This window comes from Rattus norvegicus, chromosome 6 (assembly GCF_036323735.1).
Source record: "Rattus norvegicus strain BN/NHsdMcwi chromosome 6, GRCr8, whole genome shotgun sequence".
NCBI classification, from domain to species: Eukaryota; Metazoa; Chordata; class Mammalia; order Rodentia; family Muridae; genus Rattus; species Rattus norvegicus.
The window spans coordinates 105429261-105447362 of NC_086024.1; the positions used below are offsets into that span (position 1 = coordinate 105429261).

The 18102-nt window shown below is 45.1% G+C and overlaps 1 pseudogene; it reads left to right on the forward strand.

Annotated features, from left to right (window-relative positions):
• Positions 1-1308: 1308 nt before the first annotated feature.
• LOC134479147 (ornithine decarboxylase-like) lies at positions 1309-13514 on the forward strand (annotated as a pseudogene).
• Positions 13515-18102: the final 4588 nt, after the last annotated feature.

Below are 18102 nucleotides of genomic sequence, written 5' to 3' on the forward strand. Positions count from 1 at the left end.
TTTGTGCCTGTGCTACCTCCCGCTCTTCCCAGCCCCTTGTCTCCCTGAGGCATTTGGGCACCTGGTAGTGAAAGCACGGGGAGCAGGGCAGGGCAGCAGTTTCCCTTCCAGTCTATTTCTTTCCCCTTTTCATCATGGGGTACATTACCAGTCTCATTCACCAAGCCTGAACCTTGTTCTCCTCCTGGCTCTTTCTTTCCAAGCATTTCAAATTCTAGTCACAAACTCTACGTGCATAGTGTCAAGTCTGTCATCTTTTCTAGCAGAAGAGAATTGAGTGAACTTTGAGTTTTCAGCTTTCACTCCAAACTTCCAGAATAGTATATGAACATACAAAGCAAAATCAAAAATCCCCTCCAGTTACACAGTATGATAGCACCCAGCAACTGTAGCTGCCATTTTATCATTTCCTTCAGGAACATTGCTCACCCCTCAGAATCTACAGTTTCCTCTACCACATTAGAAGCAGAGTTACCCGTTATGTCTAAGTCACGGTGGATGCCACCTGTAGGCATAAAGGTTTTGAAACCTCCTCTTAAGTTATGCTCTAGCCCACAATAGAGCCCACAGGAGCAGCCTTGCCCCGGATGTAGGGAAACAGCTGAGCAATTCTATCTGCTTCTCCCCTTTAGCAGGTATTATTTCTTCCTGGGATCCCCATCTACTATACCTGGATACACCATGAGTCCATGAGAAGTGAATCCACTTCTTCCCAATATTATTCCCACTGTCCCTGAAGGTAAGGGACCATCCACACCAGTGGTCCACTTATATCATGTGACTTTTGGGGATAATGTAAGAGGAATCAATGGCCAGATCAAATCTACACTTTCTCTGCAGCCATGTATAAGATCAGAAATACCTACTTTTCTTGCCTGCTTGGTACCTCCTGACTGACCAAAAGGAAAATGTCTCCAATGTCCCGAGGGGCCTCTAGCTTACAGGGCTGCCTGTAGTTTTACAATCACCACCACCTCATGCCCAGACTACAGCGAATGCCACCAGCCCTTCCTGCCTTTCTTCTTCCACCACAATGCTGAGTTCTGGGATTGGCCACTGCCAACCCTAACCCGGCCTCTTTCTCTCTCCGCAACGGCTTTGTGGGTTCTTGCCACTGGCTTGCCTCTGAGACCTTTGATACTGTGGACAAGAGATACAGGGCTGGAGAGATGGCTCAGGGGTTAAGAGCACTGACTACTCTTCAAAACCCTAACACTGGTTCTGAAAGCATGGATGGAACCAGGAACCTTAACATTGGCGCTGTGACTCGGATGCCCCAGGGGAGGATTTTGATTTCCCACTGCCCACATGGCGTTTTACTTCCGCCATTCCTCTGCTGACCCCGAGGCACAGGATAGGCCTTTCCCAACACATTCCTCTACTGCCCACAGCAACCACCAGCTTCTCCTGGCAGAACCTTGGTGGAGGTGGAGGAAACCTGTGCACTCCAGGCTTATCACTGCATTGTCCACAGTTCACCCAGGTCTGTGGGTAAAGCTGCAGTTGCTCACAACTGGCTGTGTGCTCTCCCTGGCGTGGCAAGGAAGAACGGAGAGGAATGCCACTTCTGTGAACATGACTCGAGATTGCTACCAAGCGTCCTGCTGTTGGGCCCTGCCATTACATCTGCTCCCACTTTTGTGAGCATCACAGGGATTTGATTACAGCTACTGCCACAACATCGACACCATCAAACCACCAACGACTGCTGGCTGCTGGGGATCTCAGGACTTACACCACTCCAGCAGGCCTCCCGTTCCATAGGATGCCCTGCTTATAGCTGCCAACCAAGGAGAGCCCCCTCCTCAAGCACATGCAAGTGAGCAGTACCTATTCAGCCTCTGTGCGCTTTACCTCAGAGCTTGACTTTCCATGGGGTACACAGGGTTTCAGGGGAGCGTTCTTGAGCTTGGAGCTACTGGAGCTACCTCTGGAGATAGAGCCTTTCACAGAGCCTCCTTCTAGGAACTTTTCCCTTTGGTGAGACTTTCTCTTTTTGAGATGGTTTAATGCCAGCCCAAGCCTGGATAGACTGCTCTCTGGCCCAGGAGCACCGGCTCTAAATCTAGCCCGAGCACAAGTTGGGGCAGCTAATCCCTATTCTCACCCATGGGTCTATAGGTCTTCAATGCCTGTCCCCATTTCCTGGGATGTTTTGGTCTAATTTACACTAACCAGAAACCATTCTCTCTGTCTGCCCCCATTCCCAGGCCTCCCCCTCTTCTCCCATGCTTGTTGCTGTAGCTCCTGGTTCCTGCCCTGTGAAAAGCAGGTCTGGCCCCTTTTCGGAGGAACCCTGTCTATCAGGCCCGTTTCCTACTATCTGGGACCCTAAGACCCTTGCATAAGCCAGTTCTCTTTCTGTCTGGGACTTTGCTCCAGCGTGCTAACAACACTGCCTGCACACATTGCCCCAGCTGTCCACACCACTGTCCCAACTGCGGGTACTTGAGTGCTCCCTCTTTTACCTTGCTCTGCCGATCTTAAAGAATGGAAACTTATAAACTACAGGAATCCCACTCAGACCTATGTCTTATGGAATAAATAGATTCTACTCAGATAAGTTCATCTGCCTCAACATCCACATACAACCTATTCCAAAGGGTGGGAGTCCTCTGGTTTTCAAATTTCCATCTAAGAAAAAGTTTACTTATCTCCTGCAACATGCTTAATTTTATTCTCTGCCTATAATAAGTATGTATGTTCCAGCACCTCATCAAGTCCAGGTGCTTACTACACCCAGGACAGCCCCAGAGAAGAGACCTCCAGATGTTCCAATCTCCTCTCAGACACAGATGCTTCTATTGGATCGGTTACTTCTGAACTATACTCAGTTGGTTCCACACACCATAGACAACAGGGAGTCAGCATCTCTAGATTGAGCAAATAACCCCATCCCCATCTTTTTAGGTTCTGGAGACACATCGCCGCAAAGCAAACAGGAAGTAAGTCAGAGATCACAACCCAATTCCTGCTTCACCATCGAGTCTACTATTTTTTTTTTTAATTAAACCAAAATGGGAGAATGTTGGTGTTCTACGCTCAAAGAGCACAGGTGCATGGGAACAGCCAGGTATGTACTACCCACAGTTGCCTGGCAATAGCCAGGTATGCCTGACACTAGAAAAGGGGCTGCTTGCCCTGTCTTACCCTCTCTTACTTCCCTTAGTCTTTGTTCATTGCTGCTCTTGTCCCCTTCCCCATCCCTCCCCCCATATGTCCATGGCCAGCCACCAATCTGCTCTTCTACTCTTCTCTCATTTAACCTCTTCACCTGAACCATGATGGCTTGGCTTGTTCTGTGAGGGCACAGGCCAAAATTGGAACCCCTAACAATTATGTCCTCCTTCATCTGAAGAGACAGACAGGAAGAAGACACAGAGAAGATGAAGATGACTCAGATCCATGTGCATCCGGTTCATCTTCCTCCATCTCCTATCTCTTCCTGGTCATCTTTCTGTCCCCTCTCTAAAACTTTAAGCCCTGCCTTCTTTTCCCACTGCCCAATCACAGGCTCATGTAACTAATTAAGATTTGTACCTGGCCTCACCTGCATACAGACAGCAATCCACAGGTCAGTTTGGTTCCCAATGGCAGGAGGTTACCTCATTCAGACTCAGACTGGCAAATCCTTTGACCAATGTCAAAGGCTGCAGTGGCCTAGAAGGCTCTGTAGCTCACAGTAACCAGAACCTGCAAGGTCTTAGGTACGGTTACCGTATTCTCTAGAATCAATGCACCTGTCATTGTGAACTCTGGAATCTTTGGCCTTACAATTTCTTGGGAAATCACCAAATTGTCTACAGTTAAAACATCAAGCATTTTGATTGCTGATATCTGTAGCCACCATTTGCCCTGTGATATTTGCATTATACTCCTGAGAACCTATACCAGTGGTCTCCCTTATGCATTCATCTATAGGGCTCGACATGATTTCAATGGTCTAATTACTCTCTTACATTCTGTGTTTACATCCCCAAAAGCCAATATTTCTATCAATGGCTGTCTAGTTTCTGAGTATGATAGGGTTCTATAAACAGCTGAACTTAACCTCTGTAAGAATTCTCTAAAGGAATTCTCCAGAATCCTATTTTAGTAAAGAGGTAGATTTTCCTCCTCAGGTTCTGCAACCAGACCCCAGGCTCTTAAAGTTGTAACACAACATTGTTCAATTACACCCTCAGATCTGATTTGGTTCTGTAAGTCAGCATAACATCCTTCACCAAGTAGTTGTTCTTTAATAAGTTATTCCACTTGAGAAATTACAAGGGCGGGTTCTGTAGTTTCATGCCTTTACCACCACAACCACAGTAATTGTTGAACAGCTGACACCAACCCCTTCCATCCAATCTTGTGGGATCACCTCATGCTGTGGTCTAGTTATTTAGTGTTTCATTAATATAGGAAGAATGTAAATGATACAGAACAACAGATTCTTCAAAATGCTTTAAATCTAGCATTTCTATCAGTCACCAGGTCAGCTCAGTGGCAGGAATAGCACCAGTAGCAGGCACATGCTGCAGAGACACTGGGAAGGATGAAGGTGCCTCTGGAGGCCCAAGCAAAACCTGTGGTAATGCACTCACTTATACATTACCAGCTTGTACCTGTGCTGCCTCCTGGTCTTCCCAGCCCCTTGTCTCCCTGAGGCATTTGGGCACCTGGTAGTGAAAGCATGGGGAGCAGGGCAGGGCAGCCCTGTCCCTTCCAGTCTATTTCTTTCCCCTTTTCATCATGGGGTACATTCATTACCAGTCTCATTCACCAAGCCTGAACCTTGTTCTCGCCCTGACTTTTTGCATTCCAAGCATTTCAACTTCTAGTTGAAATCTCTATGTGCATTACAAAGTCTGCAGTCCTTTCTAGCAGAAGAGAATTGAGTGAAACTTCTGAGTTTTCGACCTTCTCTCCAAATTTTAGAATAGCATGTGAACATACAAAGGAAAACCAAAAATCCCCCTCCAGGAACATAGAGTAAGATACTACCCGCAACTGCAGCTGCCATTTTACCAATTTCCTTCAGTAACATTGCTCACCCCTCAGAATCTACAGTTCCCTCAACCACATTAGGAGCAGAGTTACTCATTATGCCTAAGGCACTTTGGGTGTCACTGGTAGGCGTAAGTGTTTTGAAACCTCCTCTTAAGCTCTCCTCTAGCCCACCACAGAGCAGATGCAGTGGAAGGGAAAAGTTATTAGGATGTGGGGAAGTGGACCTGCTCAGCAGTCTTTCTCTGGATTGAGTTCCATCTCCTTGGGCAGCTGTTCAGTCCCAGAGCAAACACCAAACAGGACTCAGCAGCTGCAGACCAGTCCTCTAGGCAGGCAGAAAACAGGCTCGACCAGCAGCCATAATCCAGTCCTTTCAGGAAGCAGACACCAGGCAGCTGTACTTCAATCCTGAAGAAACCACCAGGCTGGCCACTGACCTGAGGTCAGGCCACAGAAGTGACAAGCTGCTGCAGGAACTATACAAGCAGTTCTTGGGTGAGCTTCTCTCCATGGCAGCTTTATCACAGGTTGAGCTCAACCATGCTATGTAAGGGGAACCAATACATGCGGTGTCCTTACTGAAGAATGGCCAGGTGGAGCAAACCAAAGCACAGTGCTCATGTCCCACAGACTGTGGGGTCAGATTGATACTCCTTCATCAAGAGTCCTTTCACTGTCTGCTATATCCAAGCAGCCTTTTCCCTGTGTCTGCTTCAGGAGAAGTCTTTCACATGTTTGCGTTAGGAAGACGTCCTTTCATCTCTGTGCCTGAGCAAATCGTTTGGCAAAATATATGTTTTAAAGAACTAGAAGTTTCCACTTCATATCCCCTTTTTCTTTAAAAATTGTCCTTTTCCCTATCATTAGCAATCTACACACAATGGCAATTATTGTAAGAACCATCACATTTTCAAAAAATGCCATTATGTAGACTATACTCAAATAATTAACAAAACCTTACCTTTCTATCAATACACAACACTTCAAAACAATTTAAATTTTCTATTGAAGTACAATTCAAACAAAAACTTAAGTTGCTATCAATATGTAATGATAAAACAAAAATCTGAAAATTCCAAAAACATAATGAAACAAAATACCTTAAAGTTCTAATACACAACTATTCCAACAAAATGACTTTAAATGTCTATCAAGCTCTGATCATAACCAATAATAACCTTCCATCCTAGATAACAATTAGAACACATCAAATGACCAAACCTATCTACCACACTTTAAGGGACTAGGGCGACGATCCTCAGAAAACTGCTTCCTGCTGAAACAGGGTGAAGAATTCCTGTATGGGCCCCAGGGAGAAAAAAAATGGTTAGTTTGAGGAAAAGGTAGCTGTAGCCTTTGTTGCCCAATCTGTCTTTCTAGTTTCTGTGCTAGCCCTTTTGAAGTTGATTTGCATGCACAGTTAGGAGAATCAGAAACTGACACAGTCTGTGAGTCACCTGGGATGTTTGCTTTGTGGAGACACTGTCTCAGCTCACAAGAGGTTTTCCCTAATCAGATCTAAACATTAAAAGCTTCTGTTGGTAGCCGTATTTTTCAATCTCTGTAGATGCATAAGCATAACCACATCCCATAATACAATTACCAGGTTCCCTTCTCATGTCTACACATCCTTACATTGGTTGGCCTTGTTCCTCAGTTTTTTCAATAACCTCTCTCGGGTGCTGTTGTTCCATTTTCACCAACATTAAGAATATTGAGGGCAGTTCCCGCAGATGTCACCAACAGGCAGCCTAGACATAAGCTTAGTGCCACCTTGGATCAGCTTCCACTAATGGCTGTGTGGTCCTCGGGGTTTGTTGTTTTCCTCACCACAGGTCTGGCTAGCTGTGGCCCAGTGCTGTTTTCTGTAAGCGTATCAAGAACCATGAGCAGCTTTAGGAATGAAAACTTTGGTTGCCACATCCTCAATTTAGGCTTTAATGCCAAAGACATTCTAGAGGAAAAAAAGGGAAAGAAATAGAAAGAAATCGTCCCCTGACGATAGGGATTCTTTCTAAGTTACAGACCTCGAACACATTCTAAAACAGCGTCTGAGGTGCCTGAAAGCTCTTGCCCTGTGACTCCCTTTCACACAGACAAATGAAAGGACAGCAGAGCCCTAGCTGTAACTGCTACATGACTTGACTGTGCCAGCAAGGCTGAAATAACGTTGGTCTAGAGACTTGGGGTGCGTCCAGAGAGCATTACCTATGCAAATCCTTGTAAACCAGTGTCTCCAGTCAAGTATGCCACCAGTAATGGAGTCCACATTAGGACCTTGTCAGTGAAATTGAATTGATGGAAGTCACCAGAGCACATCCAAAGGCAAAGTTGGTTTTGCAGATCGACGTTGACACTTCCAAAGCATTTTGTCACCTCAATGTCAAGTTTGGTGCCAACTCAACAGCAGCAGGCTTCTCATGAACAGGAGAAGGACCATCAGCTTCCATGAGGGCAGTAGATGTACTGACCCTGAGACCTTCATGCAGGCAGCATCACACACCCGCTGTGTCTTTGACATGGAAACTGAAGATGGTTTCAGCGTTCATCTGCTTGAAATTGGTGGGTCTCCTGGATCTGAAGATACAAAGCTTAAATTTGAAGGGAACACAGTGTCATCCACCCAGCTGTGAACGAGCACTTGCCATCAGACTCTGGAGTGAGAACCATAGCTGAGCCGGGCAGATACTGTGTCTCCTCTGCTTTCACAGTTGCAGTCGACATCATTGCCCAGTGAAAGTGTGGAAGGAGCAGCCTGGCTCCGATGATGAAGAGGAGTCAATGAGCAAACCTTCATGGTATCTTCCTGATATCTCTAGACACCATTATGTGAATGGTGGAGTGTATGCATCATTTAACTGCATTTCTTATGATCATGCACATAGAAAGGCCCTGATGCAGAAAATTATTCATCCAGCATCTGACGAAAATCAGGAGCATCTGGGTAAAATCACGAGGTGTACCCAACTGGTCCCTACAGATCTGTATCTTTTGTGGTTAAATTGTTTGTTGGACTTTATAACCCAGATAACTAGTGAATCTCCCCTTTATTTTTTTTTCTGGAGCACTCTGTAATCCCCAGCATGGTAGAATTTTTTGTGTTACCATAATCTCTAACCCATGATCATCAGAATCAGCCAACAGAATGCTATCCATATAACGGTAAATGAGAGATCGAGGAAATTACTTACGAATAATTGCAAATGGTTGTTACACAAAAATATGACAAAGTTGGACTATTTAACATTCCTTTTGGAAGTCCTTTCCAGTTGTATCTCTTTATTGGAAGACATGACTGTCTTTTTTCTCCTCAAAGAGACAGACAGAGACAGAGAGATGCCAAGAAGATGAAGATGAACCAGATCCATGTAGATCTTTCTCCATCTCCTATCTCTCTCTATTCATGTTCTCTCTCTCTCTCTCTCTCTCTCTCTCTCTCTCTCTCTCTCTTTCAGCTCTATATTCTCTAGAATCAACACACCTCTTATTTTGAACGCTGAATCTTTTAACCTTACACTTTCTCTGGACATGTCCAAATTGATCACAATTAAAATATCAAGAACTTTGATTCATGATTATCTCTAGCCAAAATTTGTCCTTTGATATTTGCAATTATACTCCTGAGAACCAACACCAGTGATTTCCCTTTTCCATTCATCTATAGAGGCTCTACATGATTTCAATGGTCTAATTGCTCTCTTACATTGAGCGTTTGCATTCCCAAAGGCCAATATTTGTATCAACAACTGTCTGGTTTCAGACTCTGATATGGTTCTATTCACAGCTCAACTCAACCTCTGTAAGAACTCTGTAAAGGATTATCCAGAATCCTATTTTGGTAGAAGAGGTAGATTTTCCCCCAGGTTCTGCATCCTAAGCTCTAAAAGATGTACCACAACATTGCTCATTTTCCCCGCCATATCTGATTTGCTCCTGTAAGACAGCATAATGCCCATCACCCAGCATCTCGTCTTTAGTGACAGTTATTCCACTTGTTAATCACAAGGGCTGGTTCTGTAGCTTCATGCCTCCACCTCGACAACCACTGTAATTGTTGACCAGCTGAAACCAACCCCTTCCAATCTTGTGGGATCACCTCATGCTGTGGTCTAGTTATTTAGCATTTCTTTGACAGAGGAAGAGTATAAATGATACAAAATAATAGATTCTTTAAACTACTTTAAAATCTAGCATTTCAATCAGTCGTCAGGTGAGGTCACTGTCAGGAATAGCATCAGTAGCAGGCACATGCTGCAGAGACACTGGGAAGGATGCATGCGTTTCTGCAGGCCTAAGAAAATCTTGTGGGACTGCACTCACTCACACATCACCCTTTTGTGCCTGCGCTACCTCCTGCTCTTCCCAGCCCCTTGTCTCCCTGAGGCATTTGGGCACCTGGTAGTGAAAGCACGGGGAGCAGGGCAGGGCGGCACTTTCCCTTCCACTCTATTTCCTCTTTTCATCACGGGATACATTACCAGTCTCATTCACCAAGCCTGAACCTTCTTCTCCCTCTGCCGTTTTGCCTTCCAAGCATTTCAACTTCTAGTCAAAAACTCTACATGCATAGCCAAGTCTGCAGTCCTTTCTAGCAGAAGAAAATTGAGTGAACCATCTGAGTTTTTGACCTTCCCTCCAAATTTTCAGAAGAGAATTTGAACATACAAAGCAGAAACAAAACAAAACAAAATCTTCTAGTTTCACAGTAGGATAGCACCCAGCAACTGTAGCTGCCATTTTACCAATTTCCTTCAGTAACATTGCTCACCCCTCAGAATCTACAGTTTCCTCTACCACATTAGAAGCAGAGTTACCCATTAGGCCTAAGGCACTTTGGGTGCCAGCTGTAGGCATAAAAGTTTTGAAACCTCCTCTTAAGTTATGCTCTAGACCACAGTAGAGCAGATGCAGTGGAAGAGAAAAGTTATTAGGATGTGGGGAAGTGGACCTGCTCAGCAGTAGTTCTCTGGATTGAGTTCCATCTCCTTGGGCAGCTGTTCAGTCCCAGAGCAAACACCAAAGAGGACTCAGCAGCTGCAGACCAGTCCTCTAGGCAGGCAGAAACCAGCAGCCACAGTCCAGTCCTTCCAGTTAGCAGACACCAGGCAGCTGTAGTTCAAGCCTAAAACAACACGAGGCTGGCCACCAACCTGAGGTCAGGCCCCAGAAGTGACAAGTTGCTGCAGGAACTATACAAGCAGTTCTTGGGCGAGCTTCTCTCCATGGTAGCTTTATCACAAGTTGAATTCAACAAAGCTATGTGAGGCGAACCAATACATGCAGTGTCATTACTGAAGAATGGGGAGGTGGAACAAACAAAATGACTTTCAGTATTTTATCCATCTCTCGTCATAAAAAAACCTTCCATCCTAGATAACATTTTTATCACATCAAATGACCAAATCTATCCACCCCACCTTAAGGGACTAGGACGATGTTCTTCAGAAAACTGCTTCCTGCTGAATTGGGGTGAAGAAATCCTGTATGGGCCCCAAAGGAGAAAAAAATGGTTAGTTTGACAAAACGTAGCTGTGGCATTTGTAGCCCTGTTTCTGGGCTAGCACTTTTCAAGTAGATTTGCATGCACAGTTAGGAGAATCAGTCACTGAGACAGTCTGTGAGTCACCTGGGATGTTTGTTGGGTAAAGACACGGTCTCAGCAAAAAACAGGTTTTTCCTAGTCAGATATGATCTTTACAAAGTTCTGTTGGTAGCCATGTTTTTCATTCTCTGTAGATACATACGCATAAGCACATCCCCTTCATAATATTGTAGGTTTCCACTCCACTATCAACACATTGTTCTATTGGTTGAGCTTTCAGATATTTCAAGATTTTGAGGAACCAATTGTTAGAAAACAACCTTTCCCCATAGGTTTATGTGTATGTCAGCCACATAATGTCTCAATTTCTATTTTTGCCCTTCACAGGCAATCCATTGGATACCACCCTATTCTCGATAATTTACCAATTCCTATAAATTCTGTCAAAACCTGAGGTGGCCAGTCTGGATTCCAAGAATTTTGGGAAAGCAAACTAACATCAGCTCCTGTATGTACCAACCCTTCTATGTCCACACTCGTATTTGGACAACCTGGGCCTCTGATCATAGACCTGTGTGCCAGAGGACATGCTTCTCAGTGCTCCCAAAAGCCCCTGTTTATTCCATAGGAGCGGACTTGCCCCGGATGTAGTGAAACAGCTGAGCAGTTCTATCCCCTATCTCACCTTTAACAGGTTTTATTTACATAATGAAATCCCATCTACTATACCTGGAGAGACCATAAGTCCTTGAGAAGTGAATCCACTTCTTCCCAAGACGATCCCCAATGTCCCCTGAACATAACGGATCACACACTCCATTGGTTAGGTTATATTTGACTTGTGGGGATAATGTAAGAGGAATCTGTGGCCAGATCCCAAGCTAACCCTCCATGAGCACCTATGTATAGGATTAGAAATACCTAATGCTTGGAATGTCCTCTCTGACCAAAAGGAAAATGACTCGTACTCTTTGCAGGGTGTCCTCTAGCTGAAAGGCCCCTCAGTGTTGCCTGAAGTTATAAAATGAGCACCATCTTAGCCCAGGCCTGCAGACAAAGCTACCAGCCCCTCCTGCCTTTCCTCTTCTTCCACCATGCTTAGCTCCGGGGTTGGCCACTGCCAACCCTAACCTGGCCTCTTCTCTATCACCACTGCTTTGAGGATTCTTCCAACCGGCTTGCCTCTAAAACCTTTGATTCTGTGGATAAAAGACACAGCGCTGGAGAGATGGCTCAGGGGTTAAGAGCACTAACTGCTCTTCCAGAGGTTCTGACTCCATTCCCAGCCATCATCTGACTCAATTGCTCACAACTATCTGCAATGGGATCTGATGCCCTCTTCTGGTGTTTCTGAAGACAGGGACAGTGTACTCACTTGCAATAAATTAAAAGGAAAAAAAAAGACTTCAAATTTGTTTACTGGACACAGTTGCTATGCAAAGATAAGGCAGGCCTTCCCGTTGGGAGTTACCAGTTCATTACCTCTGTGTCTCCCCCTGCTCTAAACTTGAGGCTTGTTCCACCATCTCCTGCCAAATATTTTTGACCAACCTTTCAAGGTTGCAGACCCTAGCTTTCCCAGAGCCCTTCCATGATTATTGTTTGTTTCTGTCTAAGCTAAACCCACACAGCTACCTGGGAACAGCCAGGTAAGCTCAGCCCCACAGTTCCGTGCAACAGCCAGCTGTGCTTGACAGAATAACCAGGGCTGCTTGCCCTCTCTTCCCTCTCTCAGTCCCTTCACCATCCCTCCATCGACATGCCCATGACAGCTGCCTGTCTGCTCCTCTACTCTCCTCTCACTAGAGTTACCCACGTGAAACCATGATGGCTGGGTGTGTTGTGTCTGGGCACGGGCTGAGATTCTAAACCCTAACATTGGTGCAGAAACCTGGGATTGAAGCAGGAACCCTAACATCAGTGCTGTTCACTCGGATGTCCTGAGTGAGGATTCTGATTTCCCGTTGCTCACATGCCCTGATGTTCCCACCACCCTGCCACCAACTCAGGGGTAGAGGACAGGCCTTTCCCACTGCATGCCTCTGCTGCCCAAGGCAGCCCACAGCCTGCTCTGGCCGCCTAGGGCCAGAGACTCAGAGCATCTGCCGAGATGGATGAACCATGCACTCCTGCCCTATCACCACATTGCCCACAGTCCACTCTGGGCCGGGCCCAGTCACACTTGCTTGCCATGGGTTATGCACTCAAACTGGCTGTGGCAAGGAACAATGGAGATATATGCCACTTCTGTGCACATAACCAGATATTGCCAATGAGCATCCTGCTGATGGGCACTGTCATTAAAACTTCTGTGGCTTCTGCAAGTATCAGAGGGAATCGATCAGAGCTGCTGCCACACGATCTACATCAGACCACCACCTGCTGGCTGCTGGGGGCCTTCAGGACTTATACCACTCCTCAGGCTTCCCCATCACCATGATGCCCCCTGCTCTTAGCTGTCCACCCACTAGAGGGCCCTCTTCAGCATGTGCTGGTGAGTGGTACTTACTCAACCTCTGTGCACTTTCTTTACCTCAGGGCTTCACTTTCCCTGTGAACACATGGTTTCAGGAGAGCATTCTTGAGCTTGGAGAGCTAGCTGTGCTGCTTCTGGGGATAGATCCTTTCATGGAGCCTCCCTTTCTAGGACCTTTTCCCTTGGGTGAGACCTTCTTTCTCCTTTTGAGACAGTTTAATACCAGCCTAGAGCTGGATAGGCTGCTCTCTGGCTCAGGAGCACTGGCTCTAACTTTAGACCCGGCTCAAGTCAGGGCAATTAATCCCTATTCTCACCCATGGGTCTCTAGTTCTTCACTGCCTGTCCCCATGTCCTGGGATGTAATTTACACTAACCAGAAAACAATGTCTCTGTCTGGCCCATACCCAGGTCTCCCTCTTCTCTTTTCTTTGTTGCTGTAGGTCCTGGTTTGTGCCTGTGAAAATCCGGTCTGACCCCTTTCTGCAGGAGCCCTGTGTGTGAGGCCTGCGTTCCCACACTAAGTGTCTGATCACTAAGACCCTTGTACAAGTAAGGTCTCTCTTTTTGTCCGGGATTTTGCTACTTCGTGCTCACTCTGCCACCAAAGCGCAGTGCCTCATCTGAGCATATCAGTGTCCCAGTTGCATGTGCATGCACACTCTTGCTTCTCCTTTGCTCTGCAGATCTTAAAGAAGGTAAACTTATAATCTACAAGAAACACTCAGACCTACCCCTTATGGACCAAATAGACTCCACTCGGATAAGTACATCTGCCTGAAGATCCCACTTACTGCCTATTCCAAAGGGTGGGAGTCCTCTGGGTTTCAAATGTACAACTAAGAAAAAGTTTTCTCCCAAACGCGCTTTATATTATTCTCTGCTTATAATAAGTGTGTGTTTCAGCATCTTGCCAAGTCCAGGCAATTACTACACCCAGGACAGCTCCATAGAAGAGACCCCCATATGTTCTAATCTCCTCTCACAGACACAGATGCTTCTATTGGAACTGTTCCTTCTGACCTATACTTGGATGGTTCTACAGACCATGGACAACAGGGAGACAGCAAAATCTAGAGTGAACAAATAACCCTATACCCATCTTTTTAGGTTTAAGAGACACATCGTCGGAAAGCAAGCATGAAGTAAGTCAGAGATCACAACCCAACTCCTGCTTCACCATCGAGTCTACTCTTTTTTAATTAAACCAAAATGGGAGAATGTTTGTGTTCTGTCTAAGCTCAAAGAGCACAGCTGCATGGGAACAGCCAGGTATGCACTACCCACAGTTGCCTGGCAATAGCCAGCTATTCCTGACACTAGAAAAGGGGCTGCTTGCCCTGTCTTACCCTCTCTTACTTCTCTTCCTCTTTGTTCTTTGCTGCTCTTGCCCCCTTCCCCCATCCCTCCCCCATATGTCCATGGCCAGCCACCTATCTGATCTTCTACTCTTCTCTCATTTAACCTCTTCACGTGGAACCATGGTGGCTTGGCCGGTTCTATTGTGCACAGGCCAAAATTCCAAGCCCTAACAATTATGTCCTCCTTTATCTGAAGAGACAGACAGGAAGAAGACACAGAGAAGATGAAGATGACTCAGATCCATGTGCATCCGGTTCACCTTCCTCCATCTATCTCTTCCTGGTCATCATTCTGTCCCCTCTCTCTAAAACTTTCAGCCCTGCCTTCTTTTCCCACTGCCCAAACACGGGCTCATGTAACTAATTAAGATTTGTACCTGAACTTGCCTGCATACAGACAGCAATCCACAGGACAGTTTGGTTCCCAATGGCAGGAGGTTACCTCATTCAGACTCAGACTGGCAAATCCTTTGACCAATGTCAAAGGCTGCAGTGGCCTAGAAGGCTCTGTTGCTCACAGTAACCAGAACCTGCAGAGTCTTAGCTATGATTACCGTATTCTCTAGAATCAATGCACCTGTCATTTTGAACTCTGGACCCTTTGGCCTTACAATTTCTTGGGAAATGACCAAATTGTCTACAGTTAAAACATCAAGCATTTTGATTGCTGATATCTCTAGCCACCATTTGCCCTGTGACATTTCCATTATACTACTGAGAAACTATACCAGTGGTCTCCCATATGCATTCATCTACATGGGCTCTACATGCTTTCAATGGTCTAATTGATCTCTTACATTCTGTGTTTGCATCCCCAAAAGACAATATTTCTATCAACGACTGTCTAGTTTCTGAGTCTGATAGGGTTCTATAAACAGGGTTCTATAAACAGCTGAAGTTAACACCTCTGTAAGAATTCTCTAAAGGAATTCTCCAGAATCCTATTTTGGTAAAGAGGTAGATTTTCCTCCTCAAGTTCTGCAACCAGACCGCAAGCTCTTAAAGTTGCAACTTACCATTGTTCATTACACCTTCAGATCTGATTTACTCCTGTAAGTCGGCATAAGGCCCATCAGCAAGTAGCTGGTCTTTAGTAACAGTTATTCCACTTTTTAATCACAAGGGCTGGTTCTGTAGCTTCATGCCTTGCCTCAACAACCACTGTAATTGTTGACCACCTGACACCAAACCCTACCCATTTTGTGGGATCACCTCATGCTGTGACCTAGTGATTTAGCCTTTCATTAACATAAGAAGAGTGTAAATGATACAAAACAACAGTTTCAAAATGCTTTAAATCTAGCATTTCTATCAGTCACCAGAACAGTTCACTGGCAAGAACAGCATCAGTAGCACTCACATGCTGTAGAGACACTGGGAAGGATGAAGGTGCCTCTGTAGGCCCAAGGAAAACCTGTGGTAATGCACTCACTTCCACATTAAAGCTTTGTGCCTCTGCTGCCTCCTGCTCTTCTGAGCCCCTTGTCTCCTTCAGGCACTTTGGGCACCTGGTAGTGAAAGCATGGGAGCAGGGCACCCCTGTCCCTTCCACTCTATTTCTTTCCCCTTTTCATCATGGGGTACATTCCCAGTCTCATTCACCAAGCATGAACATTGTTCTCCCACTGGCTTGTTTTTCTTTCCAACCAATTCAACTTCTAATCCCAAACTCTCGGTGCATAGCCAAGTCTGTAATCTTTTTTAGCAAAAGAGAATTGAGTGAACCTTCTGAGTTTTCTGCCTTCCCTTCAAACTTTCAGAATGGCATGTGAACATACAAAGCAAAACCAAAACACCCTCTCCAGGAACCCTGTAGCAGACCACCCAGCCAATGTAGCTGACATTTTACCAACTTCCTTCAGTAACATTGCTCACCCCTCGGAATCTACAGTTCCCTCTACCACATTAGGAGCAGAGTTACCCATTAGGCCTAAGGCACTTTGGGTGTCACCTGTAGGCATAAGTGTTTAGAAACCTCCTCTTAAGCTCTCCTCTAGCCCTCCACAGAGCAGATGCAGTGGAAGAGAAAAGTTATTAGGATGTGGGGAAGTGGACCTGCTCAGCAGTAGTTCTCTGGATCGAGTTCCATCTCCTTGGGCAGCTGTTCAGTCCCAGAGCAAACACCAAACAGGACTCAGCAGCTGCAGACCAGTCCTCTAGGCAGGCAGAAAACAGGCTCGAACCAGTAGGCACAGTACACTACTGTCAACAAGTAGACACCAGGCAGCTGTACTTCAATCCTGAAGAAACCACCAGGCTGGCCACCGACCTGTGGTCAGGCCACAGAGGTGACAAGCTGCTGCAGGATCCTCAGGAGCAGTTCTTAGGCGAGCTTCTCTCCATGGCAGCTTTATCACAAGTTGGGCTCTACAATGCTATGTAAGGCGAACCAATACATGCAGTGTTTTTACTGATGAATGGCGAGGGGGAGCAAACCAAAGCTCAGGGCTCATCTCCCACTGTCTGTGGGGATTTATACTCCTTCATCAGGAGCGCTTTCACGTGTCTGCTATATCCAAACATCCTTTCACCTCTGTCTGCTTCAGGAGAAGTCTATTACGTGTTTCCTTAGCAAGACAAGCTTTCACCTGTGTTCCCCAGCAGAACATCCTTTGGCAAAATGAATGTTCCAAAAAGCTAAAATTTCCACTTTATATCCCCCTTTTTCTTTAAGAATTGTCCTTTTCCCTCTCATCAGAAATCTACACATAACGGAATTATTGTAAGAACCATCACATTTTCAATAAATGCCATTCGTATAATATAGTCAAATAAGTAACAAAACCCTATGTTACTACCTATATAGAATAATTCAAAATAATTTAAAATTTCTATCAATGTACAATTATTCAAATGAAAACTTAAATTTCTGTCAATATGCAGTGATTAAGTGAAAACCTTAAATTTCTATCAATAGAAAATAAAGGAACAAAAATACCTTAAATTTCCAATATATAAGTACAAAAATGAGTACATTTTTATCAATGTTTGATTATAACCAATAATATTCTTCCACCCTAGATAACAATAACTTCACATCAAATGACCAAACCTATCCAACCCACCTTAAGGGACTAGGGCGATGATCTTCAGAAAACTGCTTCATTCTGAATTGGGGTGAAGAATTCCTGTATGGGCCCCAAAGGAGAAAAAAATGGTTAGTTTGACAAAACGTAGCTGTGGCATTTGTTGCCCTATCTGGTTTTCCTGTTTCTGGGCTAACACTTTTCAAGTTGATTTGCCTGCACAGTTAGGAGAAACCTGTAACTGACACAGTCTGTGAATCACCTGGGATGTTTGCTGGGTGAAGACACTGTCTCATCAGAAAACAGTTTTTTCCTAGTCAGATATGATCTTTCCAAAGTTCTATTGGTAGCCATGTTTTTCATTCTCTGTAGATACATACGCATAAGCACATCCCCTTCATAATATTGTAGGTTTCCACTCCACTATCAACACATTGTTCTATTGGTTGAGCTTTCAGATATTTCAAGATTTTGAGGAACCAATTGTTAGAAAACAACCTTTCCCCATAGGTTTATCTGTATGTCAGCCACATAATGTCTCAATTTCTATTTTTGCCCTTCACAGGCAATCCATTGGATACCACCCTATTCTCGATAATTTACCAATTCCTATAAATTCTGTCAAAACCTGAGGTGGCCAGTCTGGATTCCAAGAATTTTGGGAAAGCAAACTAACATCAGCTCCTGTATGTACCAACCCTTCTA